Genomic DNA, 22,464 nt, shown 5'->3' with positions numbered 1-22,464 from the left:
TGTGAGAACTGGTGTTATGGAGTGTCTTTGCCTCCGAAGTTTGAACAATTTGTATAGCAGTTTTTGTGGAAATTGTGTTCCAGTTGTGGCGTTCAGGGTTCAACCTAGCCCGAAAGTACCGTATGGCCGGAAAATGTTTTTGCTGTGTTTCTGAACTATTGACTTTCTTCTAAACTTTATTTGACTTTCTCTTTTTGTGAATTATTTCCTTTTCTCCTTTCCGTTTTTATTGTGACTTTCTTTTGATTTCTTTTTCCTTCTCTCTTTTTAAGTTTTATTTTGAATTATTTTTCGAACCGTTAAAAAAAAGGAAACATGGCAATGAAAAAGGACAAAGTTTTGCAGTGGGAGATTGTACCGCCCAAAAAGTGGTTGAAAGACCGTGAAGATAGGACGGTGGTATTGAGAACCTACTCCAAGTCACTTGACATCATTGCCGAATTCGAAAAGACGGCAATTGAAAAGGAGTTGGCAGAATATTTGCCAGCAATCAAATTCATTTCCAGGGGTGTCAAATATGCAACGGTGTGGTTGCTATTTGATACCCCTGAAATGGCTCACAAATTTGCGAGTCAGCCCTTAGAGGGCGAGGAAATTTTGTTTCTTCCCACGTATTGTGGGGGGAGGTTGAAAATGGCCGGTGCAGGTACCCGGTGATTCTTGAGGGTCACCCCCCCCCCCAGGTGTCATCGGTGCCTGGAGTCCGGCCATATAAAGAAAAACTGTCCCCAGGAACAAAATAAGGTCCCGGAGCAGTTGAGTGAGACCTCTGTAGAAGAGGGAATGAAGGTGGCTGAGGAGGCGGAGGACACACCAAACAGGGGCCGCAAGTGGAAGTAGGTGAGCAACGATGGGTGCTCACCGAAGGATCCTAGGGATGAGGATGGGGAGGCGAATCTTCCGGTCACGGAGGAGATGCACTCTCCCTCAGTTGGAAAGAAAAAAAGAGGAAGAGGAAGAGAAACGGGATATTGCCGACAGTCGGAATGTCGCGGAACCACGTCGGTTGGGGTTGTGCCACTGGAAGGAGAAGAGACACCTTTGGCGGGAACTGTGCCGCGAAGGGAAGAATTGGATATCCCGCCCACGGAGGAAGACGAATTATTGATCTTCTTCTATAGTGGCGGAGAGGTTGAAAAGGTGGTGGAAAAGCACCATAAGGAAGCACCTTTAGCCTTCACACAGGATCCCGAATGGCCTCCGCGGATAATTGTGGTGGTCATAACGTTTAACGTGACGTTTAGGCTGAAGGGGCTCAATGAGAAATATAACTTGTACCCGGGCGACGCCGTCACGGAACCCGCTTTGATCTTGAATGAGGCGTGGAGGATGGAGTAGGATGCGGGTACAAACGATTTTGAGGGTGAGTTATAAATTGCGGCACTGTGTGACACAAACATTTGATAATAGGCACTTCGGCTTCTTTCTGAACTCCCGGCTGTCGACGTGGTCTGCTCTGCAGGCGGCTAAATATTTGACTGGGGGTCCAGAAGGAGGATGAAGGGAAAAGTGATAATGTATTTTTGATGGCTGATTGACTTTTTGATTTTTATGTAAGAAAAGAATCTGTGATTGTAAGGCCTCTTTGGCCAATTTGATAAAATAAAGAAGCTTGCTTCCCGGAGGGTCAGCGTAATGAACACCTTCTCAAAGGACATGTTTAGATACGCCTTCTGGGGCCCCGACCTAGAGCTGGAGCATTGGCTAAGGGAAGCGTAAGCCAGGTCTGGGAAGAGCTTTGTGTATTCTATTTACACATGTTATATGTAATTATTGAACTATGTTGTTGTTTGTAATTGACTGTTAAGTCCAAAAATTGAATACCTCGTTTTGTGTTTGGTTTTAAAGAACAATGTTTTAGAGAAGCAGAGGTCGGCGGGCGCTTTTTGTCTTCTCCCATGCTTATCATCTTCCGTTCATTATCATTCATTTCATTAATGTTCTTGTCCGGCTCGCAAAGCTATTTTACTCTATGTACTGTCTTTGTGGCAAATGTAATGAAATAAAGAAGCTTGCTTCCCAACCACATGGTTCCAAGTTCAGTCCCATTGTATGGCGCCTTGGGCAAATATCTTCTACTATAGCCTCGGGCCGACCAAAGCCTTGTGAGTACATTTGTTAGACAGAAACGGAAAAAATCCCGTCATATATATATATATATATATATATATATATATATATATTGTTGAATATATTATATAGTCTGTGACTATTTCTACTTTCTCACTTGACCGCTGGTTGCAGAAAATTTTTCTTGAATTTTTCTTGAATTTTTTTGCTACCCTTATATTGATTAATTAATGATTTTTTGACTAATTCTGAAATTGTATTAGCAGTTTATATTTGCTGCTGAGTAGATGGCGCGGTTACGGTGGATTTCGAAAATTTAGGATATATAAACTCGAGGCTTCGATGGTGCTGCCTCGTGTGTATATATTTTCCTTTTCTTTGGCGACTTTGCTGATGAGACAAGCCAATCGTAAACGGATTTAATTTAATTTAATTAAATTCGATTACGTAAAAATGTTGAAACCATGCATGGTACAAAGTTGAAGGGGATAAATGTTTTTATTTCTCCTTTAGTTTCAGAATTACTACTATTTTGCGGTTTGACTTTAGCTGCTCTTTTCAAGTGAGTTGAACGGCCTGTCAGGGTCATTCCTTAATATTATTGTTTAATATATTATATAGTCTGTGACTATTTCTACTTTCTCACTTGACCGCTGGTTGCAGAAAATTTTTCTTGAATTTTTCTTGAATTTTTTGGCTACCCTTATATTGATTAATATATATATATAAATAGATGAATGAATTATCTTTTGTTTACCGTTAACATGGAAAATTCAATAAACAGTTACCAGGGTAACAAAATTCAGGCATCTAACAAGGATGTACCAACCTATTCAAAGGTAGAAACTCCGGGTTAATGTGCAGTAATTCGGCAGTATAAGTAAATAAATAGAGTTGAACGCAGATGCTATTCGAATTGTTTTACTTTCGATATATGTTTCGAAGACAACATTGGTTTTATTCCAAAGAAATAAACGGTGTAAAATGCAATCTTCTCATCAGGAAAGAAAGAGAACCTATCTCAACAACAAGACATTATAACAAAATTGTTATAGTGTCTTGTCGTTGAGATAGGTTTTCTTTCTTTCCTGATGAGAAGATTGCATTTCACACCGTTTATTTCTTTGGAATAAAACCAATGTTGTCTTCGAAACATATATCGAAAGTAAAACAATTTGAATAGCATCTGCGTTCAACTCCATTTATTTACTTATATCTATCTATATATCTATCTATCTATCTATCTATCTATCTATCTATCTATCTATCTATCTATCTATCTATCTAGCTATCTATCTATCTATCTATCTCTCTCTCTCTCTCTCTCTCTCTATATATATATATATATATTATATATATATATATATATATATATATATATATTCGTGTGTGTCTGTGTTTGTTCCCCACCATCGCTTGATAGAAGATGTTGGTGTGTTTGCGTCCCCGCAACTTAGCTCTTCGGCAAAAGATACCCATAGAATAAGTACTAGGCTTGCAAAGAATAAGTCCTGAGGTCGATATGTTCGACTAAAAGAGGTGCTCCAGCATGGCTGCAATCAAATAACTGAAGCAAAGAAAAGAATAAAAGAAAACGTAAGCTTTGAAGAAGCAAACTTCAGGTTGAGTCGATTCAGGTAGTTTGGTATGTGAGTTATCAGCATACATGTTCGTTTCAGGTTTATAATCTAGCGTTTTGGCTGCCGATAACATCTTTCATCTCACGAAAGATATCTCGGAAAATGTACAGAAGACTCTCGAACAAAAAACATGGTGTGAATGAAGATGAGACATTTACTTTCCATATATATTAGCAAAAATATCCTAACACAGATAGATAAACATTTTTCTATCAACCACTACTTTATAAAATTGCAGTCCAAGCTGAACATAGGCCAACGTAAGCGCCAATGTAGCCACAGCGTTGAGTGTAAACATGATACAGTGAATGTAGATCTTAGGAAACGTCAATCGACAGGCACAGTAGGTTTTAGATACAAGAATACATTATTGATTCCCATCTGACACTAACCAAAGAATTAGGAAGCGGAGAAGACTATGTTTCTAAAATATGCAAATTGTCTACAATTAACAAGGGGTTAATATTTAAAATAGCATCAACAATTGCAGTAATTATGTAAACACAAGAATTGACTGCTTTAAGAAATGTATGACTTCTAAAAATGCCTCTTAATCGTTTGAGTGAAAACTAGCATCGAGCTTATATAAATCAGTATTCGTTCCTCCGTTTTATCGTGAATTTTCGCCGAAATAATGTAAGAGCAATAATACATTTAAAGTGAAGAACGAATATAGTGCGTGTATTGATTATTCAAAAACCAAAAGAAAAGATGATCATCCCGAAATATAACGCTAAACACCATTCTCCTAATATGCTCGTGTTCTTTCCGAATACAACGATATCACAGGACCGCATTGAAAATGGATCATTCTTCACGGTTTAAATTCGTCGTAAAATGCAAAGAAACTACTTCACTGAGTCAAGGCTATATAACAGAGCCGTGTCCTTTCTAAACACTTTGAACTTGCAATGTCACACAGACTTGCATTCATACGTCCTGAATAATTATATTGAATCGTATGTATAACTTTATCTGCCTCATAACATCTAATAATTTAGAAAACGATTAATCGATAAATCGGTTGTGTTGAAACAATTGAAACGCTCCACTTCTCTGGGATTCTCGTTAAGCTTTGACAAAACAAAAGATTAACAAAATACTGGAAAATGTATCTAGGGAAAATGATAACCTGTGTTAACAGTACGAGAACACAATATCCCTATATTGCAAATAAACAATGTCCCCCCACGCCCGCGCAATTATCTTTATTTCACCAAAGGACAAAGCTATCAAAATCTGAAATCAGATTTATAATCAAGAATTAGAATTCTAAGTTTATAATTATATTGGGAAATAACAAAGGAAAGGTTTTTTTTTTGTTTTTCTTTTAAACCTTAATATGCATATTGCCTCTGGATATTTGTTGGAGGAAAATCTCAAAACTGCATCAAAAACTCTCAATGAAATAAGGTTGAAATATAAAATGGAATCAGTGTGTTTATGTAATCATTACTTTCTAAAGTACTAAAAAAAGGTATTAGATCAACCTGTGCATACTGAACAGGTTTGCCTATCAAGTGCCAGTTCTCCTACCGTGTTTACTATAAAATTGGAGAGGTTCTATGTTTTTCCCGACTCTGTCGACAGTTTCGGGTTCTTCCTGAAAGGTTCAAATCCTCGTAACACGAAGTCTTTCCTCTCTTCTCTATCATTTGGCTACTTTTCGACTCAGTTCTGTTCTTGAGTACCAGCAATTTTGCTGCTATGACACGTGACCAGCCACTTGTATTTTTCCGTGAACTCTACGATTATGTTATACAAGAAAAGTGGGGTAAAATAACAACAAACCGTTTATAGAATGGATATGAGGAGCTATTAATAACATCGAAGAGTTGTATGGGAAAAGTAGCTTTATTCAACAATCTAAACATTAAACATTAAAAAGGTTAAATAAGAAAGCTAGCTCAACCAGACTGTCTTTAGGGAAACTAAATTTAAAGATCTATAGCATAATCTCTTAATAATGGAGGATCTAGCAACATATTCAAAGTTCAATACGGTAATCTCTTAATAACGGTAGATTTAGAAGTACTAAAAGAGAAAAAAATACTTCTTTTATAAATTGGAAAATCTATGAAAGTCTATAGAGTTAAATAAAAATGGGATAGAAAGACGCCAAGAAAAAGTAGTAGAGAAATATATTAGAACAGTAAAAAGAATACAAGCGAAAAATTATTGGAGTTATAAAAAAATATTAGAATTCCATGTACACAAAATAGAATTAATGATGGGGTTAGGAAAGAAAATGTTCGAAAGACTAGTTTAAAATCGTGAAATTAGCAGCGATGATCTGCCTGCCATAACACATGATTATAAAACATAGCAGTGTCGCATGTTACCTTTAATGAAAGTAGTTATTACTGAACAAACTCCCAGCAAAAACAGTAAAACAGACATCAATATTCTGTGTTGAGTAATAATTTTGATAATATTGTAGAGTAATAAAGGAGCATCAGACAAAGGCTTCTTGTGATTGTAAGATCGGGGGCGGGGGATAACTATACTCAGCACAAAAGCGTTCTTTAATATTTGAAGTTGCATATTTGTAATATTGAATTAAACCAGACTAATGTGATTGCAATGTCTCTTTTGATGAAGATAATGTTAGCCTCTTATGTTGTCTTTGTTAGACGACATGTATGTGCATAAAAGTAATGCAATAATACGGAGCATAGTCTACAAAATATGAATCGCTTCATACTTGTCTTGTTTACATTTACTCCAAGGGAATACGGTTAACACGTCAAATTGGAATCGGTCTTACTTGTTATATAGATATTTCGGGTTATTTTTTTTTCTGTTGTAGTCAACCAGTTCTCAATAATTTTAATGTTGATCAATGCTCTTTGTATTTAATTCCAAAATTTATATTCTCAAATCTATATATTTATTCCTTTGAAGTATACTACTGGGGATAGAGCCAATCGAATAAGTGCTAATATTATTTGAATGATGTATTAAAAATAGTTACATTTTAAAATTATATTTCTATGGAGTTCTTCATACTATATGATATACATCAGCGGATTATCAACGTTCCTGCTCATACACCCTAGCACTACAGTTATTGTGTTAATACACGCACGCGCACGTACGGACACACGCACACATACGCGCGCGTGCGTGCGCAAACTCGCTCGTACATGTTTAAACATGATTTACTTACAGTAGCTCCTCACTTTCTAAACCCCGATAGAAAATGTTAGCACAGTTCATCCACATAAAACAATTGTGTACAATAATATTTACATCTCGCCTGTTTTGTGCCAAATATCATCCTCCTACGATTGAGTATAAACGATTATTGTAAAATTTTCATTCAAGGTATCTGATTTGTATTCAAATAAATGTCAGCCAATAATATCATGCGTGCAATTACAAAAGCCATAATTTACCATTTCAATGCCTGGTTAGACAATCAATTAATCTCACAACAATTCTCCCTACAAACATTATTTGTTTACTCTCCTAATATGATAAGAAGGGTAACATCAATAGTAAGTATAACAATAATTATACCAATAACATTACAACGAGGAAATCAATTGGCCGCGGCAAAGAAAGGTTTTCGTCGATCGCTTTTTGTTGCAGAAATATCTGAAAAGCAGATCTCACAGTAAATACTATTAATGTTATTGGTGTTGTCTATTGATTTTTGTAAATAAATGTTTCATGCAAATATGAATCTAGAAGTAAAGTACCATCATTGAGATACGAGTGACTAACAAGCATTCAGCATTTAAATTGACCACTTGAGTTTGTATGTATTTACTTCAATATACCAATAGCATTTATGCTAAAGTACAAGTTTGAGAACGATGAATGGGTCATGATAAATGCTGAATGTACATGAGATTTTATCTATGAATATTAGTCGGAGAGAATAATGTACGTATGTACATTTGCAGAAACTGTGGTGAATTACAGCATAGGCCTCCGTGCGTTCATATTTGGGGAAGTCTATGATAGCATTGAATGTTAGACTATTTGAATTTCGTATTTAGTCCTCTACAAGGGGGAGATATGAGCATAGGCACACACATATACACATGTGTGTGTGTGTGTAACAGCATCAGCAGGATTTGAATGCCGCTCTTATGAAAACTGTCAGTGGACTAACCCCTCTGCACCACAGCAAAATTAGAACACTTATCTGTCTAAATTAGTGGGTCCATAACATTTGCCAACCGGAGCTGTCTAAGTGAGATAACTCGTCCTGTTTTCAAATCAAAAAGTGTATATTATTTTTTGCTTACAAATTAACTGACCGTAACGGTTTTCTACCTCCATTCTGAAGAGAGGTTATTTGTCTTCCACCTTTAGTCTATGACGGGTCGTCCACAAAGCTAAGTGCTTTATGGGTGTGGAACTATTGGTCGCTCTATGACCGAACATATATTTAAATGCATGGAAATACATTACCACCATATCTTTCAGAGCGTGCTTCGTTTTCGGACATATGATCAACTGAGGATGTGTGTGTGTGTGTGTGTTTGTGTGTGTGTGTGTGTGTGTGTGTGTGTGTCTGTGTGTGTGTGTTGATTCACCACAAGTCGATAAATTACAGGATTCAATACAAGCGTATTCATTATGTACATTATTTACATTTAACGGGTATTTGCCCTCATTTTGTTTATTGTTAACACAACGTTTCGGCTGATGTACTCTCCAACCTTCATTAGGTGTCCAGGGGGAATTTCGAACCTGGGTTCTTATTCCTAAGTTCCAATTTCCTCCAACAAACAAAATGAGGACAAATATCCGTCAAATGTAATTAATGTACGTAATTCCTCATCTCTCAAATATAGACCTGTACAAAGGCATTCTTCAATAAAAGTAAAGTGCTCCAGTCTCTAATCCTCACAGTTATTTGCTTCCGTTCATTCGGCTGTTATTTGAAGCTGCTCTTTTTGTCTTTCATATGAAACAATCACTTTTTGAATATTTTTGAAATATGAAAAACAAAAATAACCTAAGTTTCTTTTGTTTGAAACGTATTTGTGAATGACACTCGTAAAAATGGCAGCTTCAAGTTCAGGCTTTTGATTTAATTTCTGGCTCTGGTGCTAATATTGTTAAAAATGGCTTAAGCTCCACGCGAGCGAAATCATGAAAGTGTGTTGCTGTGTAAATAACGTTCTAAAGTAATGTTTGAAATTAATGCCATTAAAAAATGATTTTATATGTGGGCGTTCATATTGCATGCGCCCGCGCAGACGGATAACTATACACATATATACACACATACAGACACATGTACATAGAATTATATATTCATGTATACGTGTGTGCATATATACAGAAACGCACACATAGCCAGCACCCAAACCTATCAACAAAATATCAATAAAAGGTGTAGGAAGTTAGTAAGCATCGAATGACCATAGAATTGCATCTTGTGGTGGGTATAAAAAACAATTTTCAGAAACAATAATAGATTATTGGCGTAGAAGATTGCAAGTTTGTTCCATAATGAAGTTTTATAAACCGAGAAAAGTTTTTTTCATAACTCTCGGTTAGAAACTAGGGTTGCTATGAATGCGAATAAAAATTCAAATTGAGTGAATGAAGTAGGTACATTCTAGTCTCCGTATGTTTCCTAGCTAGCAGCACCGCCGAAGTAATGATTATTCAACGAGTGGTAATCCACTAGAAACTCATCAAAATTGCCTCGGGGCATTTCCACCCCGGCATATATCGGTGAGATGTATAACCATTATCATCCGTCCAAGTTGGAAAATGCGCCTCATCAGATGATTGTCGAAATAAGTACATCATTACATCCTACCGCCATTTCACTCAGTCAACTAGGAAGGTATTCAGTATGAATGGAATACTGCCCCCAAGGGCAGGAGTAGCAAGATTGTACTTACCTAGGAAGGAAGGCGGAAGAGGGTTGTTATCAATGAAAGACTGCGTTGAGTTAGCTAGAGTAGATATAGACTCCTATGTAGGTAATAGTAAAGAGAGTTTATTAAAAGCTGCTAGAATCACCGCAAAACAAAAGAAAACCGAAAGCCCAAAGGATGTTAAAAACCAGAAAAAAGAACAGAAATTATCTCACTGGCAGGTGGAGACGTTGCATGGTAGATTCCCAAATATAGTTGCAGCAAATAGTAGTATGGAGACATTGTTGCGGTTGCAGAAAGGATCGCTGAAAAGGGAAACAGAAAGTTTGTTAGTAGCAGCATAATATCAAGTATTAAGGACTAATTGGATAAAAGCCAATATAGACAAAAGCCAAGTAGATCCCCTATGTAGATTATGCAAATCAAAGGAGGAAAGCGTTACGCATATAATGATTGAATGTAGCATGTTGGTGCAGAAAGAATACAAGAATAAACATGACAATCTAGGGAGAGTAATCGACTGGGAATTATGTAGAAAGTTAGGATTTGACCATACTGATAAATGGTATGAACATGAACCTCGTAAAGTACTAGAAAGTAAGAAATAAAAGATGTTGTGGGACTTTAGTATTCAGACTGACAGAGTAATAGAAACTAGAAGGCTTGATTTGGTAGTTGTAAATAAAGAGAATAGAAAGTCCCAGATAATTTGACTTTACAGTTACAAATGATGAAAAGATCCGTATAAGAGGTATAGAAAAATAGCAAGACCTAAACACTGAAGTACAGAGACCATGGAAAGTGTGGGTAAAGTGTATAGGTGCATTGGGAATTATCTCTAAAGATTTTAATAGGTGGGTAGAGGAAATAGGCATAAAACCCAGTTTAGCACAGCTGTAGAAATCATTGTTATTAGGGACAGCTAAGGTACTTAAGAGGGTTTTTGGCATCTAAGATGACTTGTTGTTGTCCGACACACTAATCGATTGCATGTATATGAAAATAATTGTAGTTCATTATTATTATTATTATTATTATTATTATTATTATTATTATTATTATTATTATTTTTTTTTTTATTTTTTATTATCATTTTATTATTGTTATTATTATTATTATTATTATTCGGAAGATGCTCAAAAAATAAGAGGTGTTACCTTAGTTCACTGGTGGTGAACAGCTGACACTGTAGTACATCTCCAGCGTTAGAAGCTGCGCAAAGGCAATAATAATAATAATGATAATAATAATAATAATAATAATAATAATAATAATAATAATAATAATAATAATAATAATAATAATAATAATAATAATAATAATACTAATGATAACAATAATAATAATAATCACAATAATGATAATAATACACAAACAACTTGTGGTTTGTGGATTGTCTAAAGCTGATCACCAAGACTGAGAAAGAAGTTGGGAGTTAGACAGCAACTGTACAAATGATTAGTAAAGATATTGGCATGGAATTTTTGAATAAGACATGTGGAGTAATGATTCTCAAAAGGGTGAAAATCAGTAAAAGCCATGGGGGTCAAGCTGGAATGTGGCGAAACTATAAAGGAAGTCAGAGAGGAGGAATATAAATACCTGGGTATCAATGAAAGTGATAAGATGAATGAACACAAGATGAAAGAATCGTAAAAGGAAGAGTATTTGAGGAGAATTCGGCCTGTGCTCCAATATAAGATTAGAGCAATTAACACGTGGGCGGTTGCTTTGATGAGATATGAAGCAGGAATAGTATCTTGGAAGAAGAATGACTTTCAAGAGATAGACTGCAGAATACGTAAATTAATGACAATGAACAAGGAAGTTCACCCCAAGAGTGATATGTCAAGTTTGTATGTAAAGAGGAAAGAAAGAGGACGGGGATTAGTGTGCTGTGAAGGATGTGTGAGGCAAGAGAGAATAGCTTGGCTTGGTATGTCAATTTAAAATCACTACAATTGTTTCGACGCATTCTCACACCTGTAGTTCATAGGTGAGATGCCGTGCAGGCATTATCTTACATCCCAGGTGTAGGATACACCTCTTCAGGTTATTGCTTAAATATGTCGCTCGTTAGACCCTCTCACCATTTCAATTAGTTTTATAATGTATACTAAGATGAATGTGTAAATTCTAGCAGCTCACAGACAAAACCCAAACCATAGATACACCTAAGCACACACACACACACACACACACACACACACACACACACACACACACACACACACACACATCAATTTTTTCGTTCTCTCTCCATTTTTGTCTCCTTATTCCTTCCTGTCGTAGACCGTAGGCTCAAAACTTTAAAGACTTTTGCATGCTTCCCGTGCGTCAACCTAATGCACTTGCTTATTGTTCCCTCACGTGATTTTGACTTTTGTTTTCAGTAAATTTGAACAATATATACATGCATATAAATATATTTTAGCCGGCCACCAAAACGTTTTTCTGCAAAATAGGGGTAGCTTATCCTGTTCAGGCTATATTATTAGCATTATCCTGCGTTTGAGAATTTAAAATCACTTCTTTAACTTTCTAAGACATCTCAATGCATCTAAAGCAAACTTCCTTTGTTTACGTTCATCGTAATTTGAATTTAACGTATGATAGCGTCTCATAAAGCGAGATTTCTATCTATTTTAAGTTTGCAGAAGAATTTGTGGTGTGGGCGGCTTAGCTTAATGGTGCAGAGCACGGCGACGCGTAACCACGGAGGTGTGAGTTCGTATCTCTTAGCCGGCCGCCAGCTCTTTTTTCTGCAAAATATGGGTAGCTTATCCTGTTCAGGCAATATTATTAGCATTATCCTACCCTTCTCCCCAGGTTTCGATTTTGTGTTCCAAATTTCACATATGATGGGTGCGGAATTTTTCGAATGTATAAATAATACACGAACACATAAAGACATTGTCTTGATATAATGAATATGAATGTACACATATACATACATGTATATATATATATATATATATATATATATATATAAGTGTGTGTATTATATATATATATATATATATATATATATATATATATATTATATATATATATATACACACAAAGATAAATTGATAGTTACAACTGAGTGGGCAAACAAAAATATGAGGCAGAGCGTAGTGCTTTTTTATGCTGATAAGCTTGGTACATATTCTGTTAGGTTCTTCTTGTGAAACCAGTAAGTTTTAGGGATTCACACAGACAGACATACAGACACATACACATTCTCAGTTTGATATATATATATATATATATATATATATATATATATATATATATATATATATATATATGTATATATAATTTGGGTGGATAATCCGCAATTTCACACTCTAAAGGCAGCAATATATACGTCAGTAAAGTGACAAAGGGAAATAAACAGAACCAGTATTCCTAAAAATAGGAGTAAAAACAACTCAGTAGCCAACAAAAGCACTCTCTTAATGGGCTGACAAGTTGCTCATGTTCGAAGATACAGCCAAATCATCGAAGATTTTGCGTAAGGATACTTAATGCATCTGAAGGCTCATCGGTGGCTCTCAACACGCCCACGGTTAAACACATGTCACCATGTCAGCTTATAAGATTTCCTTTGTGATCATACGGTGAATACAAAAATGATAAAAGTGAAAATTATAAATATAATGGGAGGCTCCCATGTCAGTTCATTCAGAGAGTGCTCCCACTAAAATTGAAATCAGCAGAGGACATCAACGGAAATCTTATTAGCTGACAAGTCGAGATGTGTTTAACCCTAGGCGCTGTGATAGGCACTGATGAGCGTTAGGATGCATTAAGCATCAAAACGCAAATTCATCGATGATCTGGCTGCATCTGCAACCAAAAGGAACTTGTCTCACTCATCAGCCCATTAAGATAGTGTTTTTCTTGGCTACGGAGTTGTTTTGACTCTTATTTCTAGCAAGACTGGTGCTGATTGGTGCTTAATTTATCGACCCCAAAAGGATGAAAGGCAAAGTCGACCTCGGCGGAATTTGAGCACAGAACGTAACGGCAGACGAAATATGGCTACGCATTTCGCCCAGCGTGATAACGTTTCTGCCAGCTTGCCGCCTTGTGTGTACACACACATATAACACCAAAATAACTTGCAGTATGGGAGGCGTTTATAAGCCATTCAAGATACACACAAAAACCGTTAGACTGCTTCAAAATTTAAATTTAATTCGGGTTAAAATTCTGTGCAGTACGGAATTTTGTCAGTGAACAGGTCGCGGTTTCTCAACAAGGAAAATATTTTTTAACAAATGAAATTTAAATGTTGAAGTGAATCTAAAAGGTTTTGCATGTTTTTAAATGGCTTATAAACACCTCCAATGCTGCACTTGTTTTTGTTTCACCACACGATCTCAGATCAAGTCAATTGCTGTGCAAGTACATCTCCGTAATGTATACATACATATGCATATATATATATATATATATATATATATATATATATATATATACTCTTTTATTCTTTTACTTGTTTCAGTTATGTGACTGCGGTCATGCTGGAGCACCGCCTTTAGTCGAGCAACTCGTCCCCAGGACTTATTCTTTGTAAGCCTAGTATTTATTTTATCGGTTTTTTTGCCGAACCGCTAAGTTACGGTGACGTAAACGCACCAGCATCGGTTGTTAAGCGATGTTGTGGGGACAAACACAGACACACAAATATATATATATCTATCTAGTAGAAGACACTTGCCCAAGGTGCCACGCAGTTGGACTGAACCCGGAACCATGTGGTTGTTAAGCAAGCTACTTACCACACAGTCACTCCTGCGCCTATATATATATATATATATATATATATGGTAAAAAAAAAGAGAGAGAGAGAGAGGAGAGAGAGAGAGAGAGAGAGAAGCATCGAGGTTTGTCTAGAGAAAATGTTACCATTTACAAATACATTCGATTATATTTGCTTATAAGAAGTGGGCATTTACATTAAAAATAGAGCTGACAATACGCGGAAAATTAGAGTAGGTTTGTATCATAATGCAATTAATCATGCTCCGATCATTTAGTAATAAGTTAGAAACTCATAACTTTCTGACTGGCATATATATATATATATATATATATATATATATATATATATAATATATATATATATATATATATATATACCCGCCCCCACAGCAAGCACACACACATACACAGACACACATATATGTATATGTGTGTGCATATGCATATTCTGAAGAAGTGTTGATGGCGTATAGAAGTGGTACAACTTGAAACAGTGTAAATGAAGAAAAGGTGAAAGCCTTGACTGATATATAAACTGTTCCTTCGGAAATCTGAAAAGCCAACATTGACATTTACCATTAAACAAACTAGAAACTACAAAAGTACGCATACATGGACTAAACTCACTCTGTATATAGAGACAGGCGTAGCAATTCCTCTACACATATTTTATACAAATATTTGTGTGTTTTTGTGTAATTTTACATATATACACGCAGTGCCTATCTATTGAACGATTGGTTTCCTGACAAACAGGATTATTTGTATACTCAGCAGCATTGTTGTATAATGTTCATAACAGCATCATGGATACGAGTTAGGTGTTTCCCATTATATAAATAGTGTGGGAGTACAATGGCCCAGTGGTTAGGGCAGCAGACTCGCGGTCGTGGGATTGCGGTTTCGATTCCATGATCGGGTGTTGTGAGTGTCTATTGCGCCAAAATACCTACAGATCCACGAGGCTCCGGCAGGAGGTGGTGGCGAACGCTGCTCTACTCCTTCACCACAACATTCTGTCACATTTCTTCCTGTTTCTGTTGTACCTGTATTTCAAACAGACAGTCTTGTCACACACTGTGTCACGCTGAATCTTCCCGATAACTACCTTTAATGGTACACGTGTCTCTGGAGTGCTGTGCCACTTGCCGTTCATTTCACGAGCAGGCTGTTACGTTGATCGGATCAACTGGAATCCACGTCGTCGTAACTGACGGAGGACCACGAATATAAATAGTAGAGAAGGAATTCCTAAAACTGTGATTGCCGGACAAGTATAACTCCGCAGAATCTTGATCATAATTATTTTATCTATTACTGTCAAATTTTTTTCCGTATAAAAAATGATATATCCTGAATCATGGTCTTCATTTGTTAAGTTGCTTAGAAATAATTTGAGGAAAATTTCAAATAAGATTTCAAATCACTTCCAAGCAGCAAAATTGTTCTTATATTTCTTGCTGACGATATTTGTGCCTGGGAATAATAACGGATTTGCAGATTATGAGGAATAGTTTACCATATTGAGTTGGTGCTTAATTATTGCGGGTTTTTTCAACACATTGTCTTCAACAAAACAAAAATAGTATTTAACAAAAACATCTTTAAATGACAGTCTGACCATCTACCAAGCAAATGGGAAGCAGTAATTGAAGTAGATGGTGAATATACTCGGAAATAATCATTTAAAGATGTTTTTCTTACATGTTGTTATTGTTTTAGTTGAATAAAATTTGTTGAAAAAAAAAAAAGCCGCAATAATTATGCTTCAAGCCAATATACTTTCCATTCTTTTAGTCTTTTTGTTCATTTACTTGTCTCAGTCATTTGACTGCGGCCATGCTGGAGCACCTCCTTTAGTCGAACAAATCGATCCCAGGACGTATTTTTTGTAAGTCTGTAAGTATTCTTATTCAATCGGTCTCTTTTGACTAACCACTAAGTTACTGGGACGTAAACACTCCATCATCGGCTGTCAAGCAATGGTGGGAAGACAAACACAGACTCTCTCTCTCTCTCTCTCTTTCTCTCTCTCTCTCTTTCTCTCTCTCTCTTTCTCTCTCTCTATTTATATATACATACATATATATATATATATATATATATATATATATATTATATAATATGCATATATATATATATATATATATATATATATTATATATATATATATATATATATATATGTATATATATATATATATGTATACATATATATATATATATATATATATATTATATATATATATATATATATATGTATACATATATATACATATTATATATATATATATATATAATATATATAATATATATATATATATATATATATATATATATATATATATTCTGTGGACAAATGAGATTGATTAGAATTTCTGAAAGACTGTCGACGTTCCTACACGCATATAAATGTACTTTCGCACAATGCAGTGGGAATTAATATTTGTGTAAGTGTTAGCATGATTTACTTACTGTTCCGAACTCAACTTCACACTGATTGTCTTTTTTTACTGTTTGTTTATGCTGTCATCTTTACACTCCGCAATCTTTTCGTCACTAAATGGTACTGCGCGTTCCTTTACCAGTTGAAATCGTCCACCTTACAGGCAAGACGCACAAATCAAAGAAAAATGTGCAGACTGTTTCAGTTTAATACAGCAATCATCAACGTTATTTCTCCTTCGTAACAATATATGTATGTATGTGTGTGTGTGTGCGTGCGCGCGCGATGGTGTATGGTGTGTGAGTGTAGACAGTAATCACTCGACAATCGCGGGTGTTACGTTCCAAAACCGCATCCGATATGTGAAATCCTCGGAGTAGAAGCAGTACTGTACTGTATAGGTTTTTTTTTTTAATAATCATCCTCGTCTGGCCCTTGGTTCCACTACCAGAAGGTTTAGAAGGTAAAGAACGTTTGGTGGACATCGCAGGGCTTGAAATAAATTCACACACATAGGCAAAATAACTCCACACAATCAGAAAATAACACCACACATCCCGAGTTCCGTTTTCCATAAAATATGTACGATTCTTTGTTAACTCATGTACAGTACACTATGTATTTAAAAAAAAAGCTTCAATTAATGTGTTATGCAGAGCAGTGCTGCACTGTATTTTAATTTATTAAGTTTTAGATGTGAAAATACTTATTTCACAATAGAAATAATTAAAATCTAAAAAAATATAAAGACCTATCGGCCGCAAATACCCGCTGTATACAGAGGAGTCGGCGATGTAAATTTACAGCCAGAAAAATCTGCGATGTACTGAGGCCGCGATATGACGAGTGATTACTGCTTATATGTATATGTATTTTGTGGTAAAACTTCAACTATTAGAACAGCACTCGATCAGCTAAAAGAGTGAAAGTAGTGTTATAATAAAATCTACATATCTTCCTGGTCGAAATATTATTTTCGCCATTTTCCAAGCTGAGAAGAAAACCGTTTGACAGTTTTATTTTTGTTTTTTTTTATGCAGATGACGTTTAAACAAGGCGAAAACCACCGGACACACTGTAAACTAACATCGAATTATGGTAATGTTGACCATCTCCCCTTTGTATTCCTTCCTGTCTTTTTCTTTAACCATACTTCTTGTTTAAACGTCATCTGCTCAAAGACAACTGACAAACAGTCTTGTGTTCAGCGTGTAACATGGCGAAAGAAATTATTGTTTCATCCAGAAGTTGGGTATTTGTATTTAACATAGTTTTTGCTTTCTTTTATGACAATAACAACAACAACAACAACACAACAACAACAACAACAACAACAACAAACTGCAGCTGTCCCTTACGGTTAGGATGTTGCGAATCTAGTTGAGATGCATCCATTAATGCAGTTTGTGTCTCCTCAGGGGTTTAGTCCTACTACATATACTGAAGTCCTCCTGGCTTGTAGTACTCTCTTGTAGTATATCAATAGACTAACTGAGAGTAGAATAATTATGGGGTTCTAGCATGCAAAATGTATATATATATATATATATATATATATATAATCAACTTATAAATCAGGGCAAACGAAAAAATTTCTAATGCCAAATATGCCGAAAATTCAACATATTATCCATAACCATATAATTTTTCACAATACGCACGCTACTCGAAAAAAAAGCCGACAGAAATTTCTGTCGGCTTTTTTTTTTTCGAGTAGCGTGCGTATTGTGAAAAATTATATGGTTATGGATAATATGTTGAATTTTCGGCATATTTGGCATTAGAAATTTTTTCGTTTGCCCTTATTTATAAGTTGTTTATAATTTTAACCGTTAAAGGTATTTTTTAATATGCTGGCCATTGATAAATTTTTTTTCGAAAAAATTTTATCCTACATTAAATATATATATATATATATATATATATATGTGTGTGTGTGTGTCTGTGTGTGTACGTACGTATGTATGTATGCATGTATGTATGTATGCATGTATGTATGTATGTATGTATGTGCATATTCCATAATACGGATATCTATTAGATATGTGTGTGCTTATACCTAACCGTATTTATTACAATTTACTGAGTTTACTTCTCCATTATAATTAGACATTTTAATTTCCCATTAGAGTGCAACCAACTACTATGAAATAATTATACATAACATGATATACTATAGTTGTTAATAATACGATATACCTAAAAATCAAAATCCCTCTCATCCGTCCCTACTATGTTCTTCCTATACCATCTTTCAACCGGAGTCCAATATACTCCTCCACTTTCGATGAATCGGTTGTATGTCAGTTGTTCGCTCAGATCATATCCGTTCTCTGTGAGTTCTATCGATCGTTTTGCGATCTGGTTGTTTTTTACACATAATTTCCTGAATTTTACAAATTTTAACCCATCCGCTTTAACATAGCATCTATTATTAAATAATTCTTTACACAGACACAAACACACACACCTATGCATGGCTTGTGTGTGTGTGTGTGTGTGTGTGTGTGTGTGTGTGTGTGTGTGTGTGTGTTTGTATGTATTTATCGTTTTGGGGGTTTTCCATTTTAATGTAGTTGCTAGGAAATAATTTTCCGTTGATCGTCAACGCGTGACATTCAATTAATTGCTTTCTGCCATTCCACATACATTCATTCTTCTCTATTCTCCTGCACTATCTATCATTTAGTTGCATTATCATTCCATCTTAACATTCCGCAAAATCTCTAACGCTAGGAATAGTTTATAGCTATGTTTAGGAACTACTTCGGTGCTATTTAGGTGAGTAGGTAACAGACTTCTCACATAAGCGACTTTATTTAGTTAGCGTGGCTCAAAGCTGACGTTCGTATTTTGCTTTTTGTTTATTTTGGTCGCCATGTTGACTGATTTTTATATTGTAATGTACGTCATTCGTCGCTAGGGATACGATCTTCCATATATTTGGAGTATTCCTATAATGGTTATATATATATATGCATGTATATATATATATATATATATATATATATATATATATATATATATGTATGTGTGTGTGTATATATATATGCAATTATAAATATGGGCAAAAGAAAAAATTCTCTATACCAATATGCTGAAAAACTTTATATTTATGTATGTATGTATGTATGTATGTATGTATGTATGTATGTATGTATGTATACATATATATATATATATATACATATATATATATATATATATACACATACATATTTATATACATATATATGTATATCGATATGAACACACACACACACAAACACACACATATATATATATATATATATACATAGAGAAGGAGAGAGAGAGAGAGAGAGAGAAGATATGGAACAATAATTAACAATGAGAAGTGGATCATTTATGTTTAAAAGACCTTATTTAATTGAATTTGAAACATTTACAGCTGTTTCTGTTTTGTGAAGTGAGAATAAATTTACTGTTACCACGTTACATTTAATAAACACCTTCAGAATGATTAGAGGGAAAAGGAAGGCAAAGAAAGAAATAGAAAAGAGGAAAAGATTTCGTTAATGCTATAGGCTTACATTTTAGTGACTTGTATATTTCCACGTGTTAGTAGATTCCTTCATTTGATGCGTGTGACAGTAAGTGGAGAGTCACTACTTTGTGACCAGCGGTGTAAAACACTATCTGATGGTCTGGTCGATACTGTAAACTTGTGATATATACAGACATACACACACACATACATACACACACACACACACACACCACACACACACACACACACACACACACACACATATATATATATATATATATATATATATATATAGGTTATGAGAGGTAAAGGTGTGAAGAAAACCCAAAAGTGTCAGGTAATGTTCAGTAAGTGCTATGGACAGACTATAGTTAAGCTACAGTTTCGGTGATTAGGCGAATGAAGAGTCCAACGTAGATCATATATCAGCATGCATATATATAAAAAATTTACAGAATGAGATAAAAATCCAAGGCTGTGAAAGATTTCAGCACGTTTATAAAGAGAAGGACTTACAGCTGTTTCGGGGATATTTTATATCTCCCTTCATCGGAGAGGGTGCGAGAAAATGGTTAGGCAATAGTTATTCTAGAGAAAATATGAAATAGAGAGTGAAGTGGAAGAATGAAGACGTGAGATATGCAGGGATATTGTATCTGTAGTTCCATTATTTAAGCAAAATTGTATACATTTGTTTCCTCTGCTTAAATAATGGAACTGCAGATACAATATCCCTGCATATCTCACGCCTGTTTTCATTCCTCCACGTCATTCTCTATTTCATACCTTCCCTAGAATAACTATTGATTGACCATCTTATCGCACCGTTTCCGATGAAGGGAAATATAAAATATCCCGGAAACTGGTGTAAGACCTTCTCTTTATAAATGTTCTGAAATCTTTCCTAGCCTTGGATTTTTGTCGCATTCCGTTAATTTCATATATATATATATATCCGAGCATGAATACCATAGTGGGAATGCAAACAACACCGTACGGGCTTGGTGCGTGATGTCTATCTTTGTGTTTATATATATATGTTTTTCCCCTGACGAAGGAGGTATTATCTGAATGCACCCTAGTGCTTTAAACATAATACACCCCTGAAATGGCCATAGGGATAAGTAAACATGATTTCCTTCTCAACTATAAGGCTTATTTTACCTGAATTATTTATTTAATAAAATGTCTAAACGATGAACCTTATTTTACTTTATTTACATGTTATATATTATATATTTTTTTATATGCGCCTATATGTATATATATATGTTTTATATATTTTTATATACCTATATTTTATATACCTATATATTTTTTATATATTACTTATATTATACTTTACTTTCTACGTCCTTTATCAATGTATTTTCTTTGAAACGCTAAAACATTAAATATAAATTTTTAATGATAAGAATTTTTCTCGCACCATATTATTATTATTATTATTATTGTGTGCTATACAGATGAATTTTGTTCCATCTTGTGGGTTATATGTTTATTCTATAATTAAATGCTCGAATTATGAAATGATATGCGGATGACCTTGTATTTGTTTGTTCAATGATTTTAGTTTGATATTTCTGTCTCTTCCAATAGAGCACTTCTATAGCAGTCCTGTTAACCTTTTTGTTCCTGACAAGAAACAATTATTGTATTATTAATATCGATATATATATATATAATATATATATATATATATATATATATATATATATATATATACATATATATATATATACATATATATATATGTATATACATATATATATATATATAACATATATATACATATATATATATATATAATATATATATATATATATATACCTATATACATATATATATATATGTATATATATACCTATATATATATATATTATATATATATATATATATATATATATACCTAAATATATATATACGTGTGTATGTATGTATGTATGTGTATACATGTGTATATGTATGTATATTACATATTCTTTTATTCTTTTACTTGTTTCACCCATTTAACGGTGGCCATTGGATTAAATCTATTCCAGGACTTAATCTTTGTAATTCTAGTACTTATTCTATCGGTCTTTTTGCCGAACAGATAATTTGTGGGGACGTAAACACACCAACATCGGTTGTCAAGCGATGGTGGAACGACAAACACAGACACACAGACATATAGATGCATTCAGTTTCTGTC

The 22,464-nt window shown here is 34.6% G+C and overlaps 1 long non-coding RNA gene across 1 annotated transcript in view; it reads right to left on the bottom strand.

Moving 5' to 3' along the window:
* The window catches only part of LOC118762448, a 231,477-nt gene that overhangs the window by 82,931 nt on the left and 126,082 nt on the right, over positions 1–22,464 (bottom strand). The window contains exon 2 of the long non-coding RNA XR_004998201.1: positions 9,778–9,867. This is a non-coding gene — a long non-coding RNA (uncharacterized LOC118762448). The remainder of the gene's footprint in view (positions 1–9,777; positions 9,868–22,464) is intronic.

Source organism: Octopus sinensis, linkage group LG3 (assembly GCF_006345805.1).
Source record: "Octopus sinensis linkage group LG3, ASM634580v1, whole genome shotgun sequence".
Classification (NCBI taxonomy): Eukaryota; Metazoa; Mollusca; class Cephalopoda; order Octopoda; family Octopodidae; genus Octopus; species Octopus sinensis.
Note: the sequence above shows the minus strand (reverse complement) of the source record. Positions and strands in the feature narration are given on the sequence as shown.